This window comes from Lipophrys pholis, assembly GCF_963383615.2.
Source record: "Lipophrys pholis genome assembly, chromosome: 16".
Taxonomy (NCBI): domain Eukaryota; kingdom Metazoa; phylum Chordata; class Actinopteri; order Blenniiformes; family Blenniidae; genus Lipophrys; species Lipophrys pholis.
In genome coordinates, this window is record NC_137634.1 from 3,151,756 (window position 1) to 3,157,784 (window position 6,029).

The following is a 6,029-nucleotide window of genomic DNA, read 5'->3' on the forward strand; positions in this document are numbered from 1 at the left end:
GGACCGGCCCTCGTGTGTTCGACCGTGGTGATGAAAACTCCAGCGAAAAGAATGAAACGAGTAACGATGAAGTTCATGTGAGTAAATCCTCCGCTGGATGTGTGTGGAGTGTAGAAACACTCTGGTACTGAGTAACAAACCAGCAGAAATACTTGTGAAGGAGCATCTCAGCTGCTACTTTGCTCAAAGGTCCGACTCCTGCATGCAGAAATCTTAACCGCAAACTGGATGGACGCGCGCTGCGTTCTGTTGTTCAGCGAAAACAAAAGGCAGCTGGTTATAAACATGTTTCCAAATCTCTGCTTTTCCCTTCTGATTCTGTATAAAGAAAAGTGTTTCTACCAGCGACCGATTACTGTTTCACAGTTTAAATGAGAGGATTGAACATTCACCTCATGGTTCGTTCTCTGCTCGACTTGCATGTTATACCTGTGGATGAGATGATTCCTCAGACTTTTTGGAGCGACTCAGATTGTTCAGGAAGATGCTCTATGGTCTGGATGTTACAGCTTCATTTAATCATCCAATGTATGAACAGAAAGTGAGAAGAAGCAGAGAAAAAAACAGATCAGATAAATAACCACCGTGCGACACTTAGAAAGAGACGCTAATGTTGTTTTAAAGCCTGATAATCCACTGTGCCAACAGACTAACACTACATGTTGCTCCCAGGAGAACTGGATTCGATTAATCAGGGGAGAAATTGGAACGAAGCAAGTCTTGTTGGCTCTAGTTGGGTTTTTTTTTTAGGAAATTAATCAGCTTGTGATGATCCTGTTATAGAGACGGAAACCTGATCCCAGTCGCCACTTTAGAGGTCATAAAGAGCAAAAGAAAATCACATCAACACTTAGAGAGAAGTGTTTCTCAATGAGTTTGAGACTAAAACGATGAACTGAGAAAAAAGAAATACTGAAACATTTTTAAAGATCAGATTTTCCAGGATTTTGCAGAATATGATCTGAGTTGGTGCTTGAGGTATTCAATTTAATTTAATTTAATTTAATTTAATTTAATTTAATTTAATTTAATTTAATTTAATTTAATTTAATTTAAATTCTCGCACCAAATACAATTCAACCATTTCAAGTCACTTTAACAGAGAAAAACCAACAATTTCACATGAGCAAGCAGAGGAGACGGTGGAAACGGAAGCCTTAAAGTTTAACCGGCAGAAACCTGCAGAACCAGACTCGGAGGTGGAGACGTCCTGTTGTTCCTGTTGGGATTGTAGGATGGAAAGAGAGAAAAGAAGAAGACAGACAGCACCAAGAAGACAGACATAAGTCCACTCGCTTTATGACAAGTAGCATAAACATAATATTAATGTCATTTTTATGTTTTCTAGACTCACGGTACAGTGTCGCCAGACTGTATTGACCTGTCCCAGTCAAAGAAATGTGCTATTACATGAAAACCAAACTATGAGCAGAGTTCAGGTGAGCAAATGTTGTGAAGTTGTCCTCTTTCCTCTTCTCCATTTTGGGTTTCATGACATTATATTTTAGAACAACCTGGGTCGTTGTTATCTCTCGGGCTCTAACAGGGCTGAGACAAGTTCCCTCTTCTTCTTTTTTTTTTTTTTTTTAGGAATGAAAACATGGTCGCCCCAGTAGTGGTTAGCACTTGCGCCTCACAGCGAGAAGGTCCCAGGTTCGAGTCACGATTGGGAGACTTTCTGAGAGGGGTTTGCATGTTCTCCCTGTGCATGGATGGGTTTCCTTAGTTTGTGTGCTTCGGTTTCCTCCATGAAGAAAACGCTTGGCGCACGGCACTCCGGGACAGTTTCAGTAAATCATTTGGATCTCGGCCCACGGTGAGATTCCTCAAAGTGATTTGCTTTCTGCATTCTGCATTTTCTTTCAGCCGCTCTTCAGCAACACGAGTGGTAAGTAAAGTGCAGTCCTCTTGGTTTTAACATGAACTGGCCCATTAAAGACGATTCCTTCTTCTCTTTACTCCACATTTTGAGAAACAACACCCATGTTTATTACCGCGTTCGTTAGTTCGATCGATAAAAGTCATTATCCTCCCAGAGCAGAGGTGTTGTTTTGTTTCGGCGCCGCCCACTCCGGTGTTTTCACTCCTGCCGCCTAATTAAGACTCTCCTCATTACAAATTAGACCGAGAGGACTGACTCTCTGGAAATAACCGTGTGGGCGTGCGAAGGCTTCACCTACAACCGCAGCTGGCGAGAAAACAGGAAAAAAGTGCAACAGTGAATTTCAGCAGACTCAGAGGAAGTTTCTTCTCTGGTTTTAATGCTCCAGCAGCCGGTGGGAGGCTCACACAGGCAGAGGGGACATTAATGCAACATATTTTAAAAGGACGCCGCTGCAGGGAACTGCAAAGTTGGAGCAGATTTATTTTCTCCTACCGTGACAATAAATACCAGACCAGAGCTGCATGACAAGGCCTTCAAGGCAGAAACGTTGGGTGCAGAAACCAGACCACAAGTTATTTGTTCCCCCAGAAAAGTAATCTGTAAACCCCCCCCCACCCCTCCAAAATAAACTGCTCTTCAGAAATTCTTCTGCTTATTGACCCTCGGAACAATTACACGGAATTACCTTTCTGCCCTTGGCCGTGTCTGAAAAGCTTTTCTCTCATATACATATTCCACATCAGCTTCACCAAGAAGAGTTATGAACAACAGGACGGAGAAAATAGCCGAGAACCGTCGTATTTCTTTTCACATAATCCCAGTAGAAGAGTGATTCCAGACCAGAGGATACTGTAAAATGTGACGGTGTGCCGATCATCAATAACCTACATTTAATCTTACATTCAATTTAAGGACAGCGTGTTTAATTTTACAAAAAAGGTTTTGAGGAAAAATGACAAACGGGGCCTCACTTTAACATTTTCAAGTTAAAATGGAAAACTTTTTTGTCCGCTCACATGACAGATACAGAAAATGCAACTTTTTTAAAACTCCCAACGTGGAAATTTTTTGAAAACTTTCATGCTCCATGTAAACGGTGGGAAATGCAACTTTTGTGAAACGCTGCTTCTGTGCACGTATGTGGTGGTTCCTCAAGAGGGCGGCGCCTGAATATAGAAATAATTCCATTGATTCTCAGGTCATGTCCACACCAGCCAAAATGATCTTTTTTAAAAAGTTTCCCGTCCACACGGAAATTACTTGAACCCGTGTAATACATATGGCAGGCCTACAGGTGGCACTGTAACTCATTGTAACACATAAATACACCAAAAATCCTCCAATTCGACAAATACAGGTTTAGGCCACCGGGGAGGCACTCCTCTCTCTTTTCTTGTCCTGTAATGCACCTTTCCCTTTCTTGCCATGAGACATGTTGGAATTTAACCCAACTTACAATTCAGCTTCGTCATAACTTACAATAACAAACCCTAAAACCTGGAAGAAATGTCCGAGGCGGATTCTGCCTTCATGTGTCTGGAATGGAGGAGACGTTTATGTAATTAATGACTCCATGTTTTAAATCTGTGCCCATCATGTGAATACATGTGAAGATAATCACAAGTTCTGATGTTGATGCTATAATCATAATTTATTTTTTTATTATCATCACCGAATCCAATTAAAAGAGCTCTCCGGGGGTGCCTCCGCTCCGCGGGGAGGAAAAGCGCTGAGCTGTTTCAGAATAAATTCTAGCTGCACATATTTATCATAATGAGAGAATATGTCAACCTGAGTGAGCAACAGTGTGACTCTCGGTGTGTTTAATGGGTTCTGACCTCGGCGGGGTTGTGTAGGACGAAGGAGAAGAACACTTTTAAAGGTGATTCAGCAGGAAAGAAAATTCTAGGAGAATAGAAACGGCAGTAAGCAATTCATCCATCCTCACATCTCCAAGGCCTCAGTGTGGTCTTTCTTTTCAAGTCTGACTGAAATAATCAGAATAAAATCATAAAGAAGGGCTTTTATTCTCATTCCCTCAATAGAAAATATACATCGTAAATGTTAAATGTTGTTTTAGGAAAAGAAATGAGTGGGACATGTTTATCAAAGCTTCATGAGAATCACTCTTAAATATTTATATTATATTTATCTGCACATATGACAATAAATATCTTAAATTTTGAATGGATTAAAAAAAAGAAAGACAGGATGTCAAATTTGGATATATCTGAGGAAAACAACATTTTGTCTACATAAACTAGTTAAGTCAACGAATTGAATTAAGTCAAACTAGTTAAGTAATCAAATAAACCAGACTGCCTATTAACTAGCATCCATGGGCTGATTAACTATGGAAATATTATCAATATTCCTGATTAGAGTTATAGGAAACGTTACACGATACTATAAATGTCCTCGGTCTCCACTTTATTAATAGATAAACTAGAGCTACACTCGGTAGAGCGCAGACTGACGCCACATTTGTTTACGAGACCGAGTTAGCATCGTTAGCATGTTAGCTGTTAGCTCATATCGATGCTAACTAGCCTGTCAGGTAGCTACATCACAGCATGAAACACTGAGCAGAGAGCGTCTCCATGGCAACAGACGCTGATCTCCACGAGGAGCTTCTCTCATCCACTTTGTACGGGAAATGTTTTCACAGTTTTTTGGGATTTTTTCGGAAACTAAATATACCCAAAATATAATCGATTGGTCCGTGGATGATGACAAATCATCCCTGAAGATTTCATGCAATTGCGGTTTCGAGTTTTTGTGAAAAGTTGGTCAAATACATACATACAAACAAACTAATAAATAAATACACGGGAGACGAAAACATAACCTTCTCAGCCCAACTCTGGTTGGCGACGATAAAAAATAATCCCGAAGTAAATACATAGTTTGAGGTCGAGTGACAATTGTAAAGACAAAACTTTTAAAAACGTTGTTTAGTTTTAAATCCTTTGCTTCATAATAGAGATAATTTCACATGTATTTACATTTTCTCTCAGATTTGTTCCCAGTTTATACTTCACTTTTATTTTTCTCTCTGGTTGTGTACATGTGACCCTTTCTTTACACGATACAATCGATACACGATTTATATCTAATATGAGAATATAAGAAAATTTGTATTTTATCCTTTACTTTAAAATGTGAAGATATAACATTACATTACAAATAAGGAATTGTCCTTTATTTTGGAAATGCTTCACAGTTTTTTTTCCTGTTTCTCACAAATTAAGAAAAACAGACAATAAACCTTTATTTACATGTTTTTTTTTAAATAAATATTGTCTTTTTGTAACAAACAGCTGAGCAGGATTTTAAAGGGTTAACTTGTACACTGGATATCAAAAAACTTAAAAAAACAAAAAAACACTAGAACCAGCCCTACTTATTATGGCGCAGTAATATAAACAGTAATAGTAAGTAATAGTAACATTTGATAGGGATTTAATATTTTTTCCTCACTGATTAAGAATCTGATCAAATATTCATGTTAACACTTTCGTCCGTCCTCGACTTCTTTGATATTTTCATTTCTGGTAATATTAATGTGGAATCTCTTTAAATTTGAATCAATGTGAACATTTCCATTTCAAGAGTTAATAGTAATAAGTAGTTTTAATATAATTATATTGAAGGGGAATTCTTATTTGGCGCCCCCTTGAGGCTGCAACACACTTAGCATGTGCCTGCATTGCCTAATGGACCATCTGACTCTGGTGCTTTTACTTCTTTGCACTAAAAACAAAGTAGGTTTCCATTATTTTGCATTGAAAGGTTGTGACGTTGTGATTTGACTCTCCGGCTGCACTCCGATCAAAGACGATCTCTTCTGGAGGTTTTCCTGAGCGGCAGGTTGTTTCAGGGCAACATGTTGCCTCCTCTTATAGAATTAATCAGGCCGTCCGGGAGGTGTTGGCAGTTTTCGCAGCCCCGTGAACACAATTATGTTAAACACAGAGTATAGGCCAGCCACACGTTGAGTCATTACAGCTGCCGGCTGGAATCAAAGACAATCGCAGGACCGCTTTGACGTGCCCGCATGCTTTTTTATTTACCGATCAAAGCAGCCATTAAAAAAAAAAACCTGAAAGATAAAAATATTAAATAACAACGTAAACAAGACGGC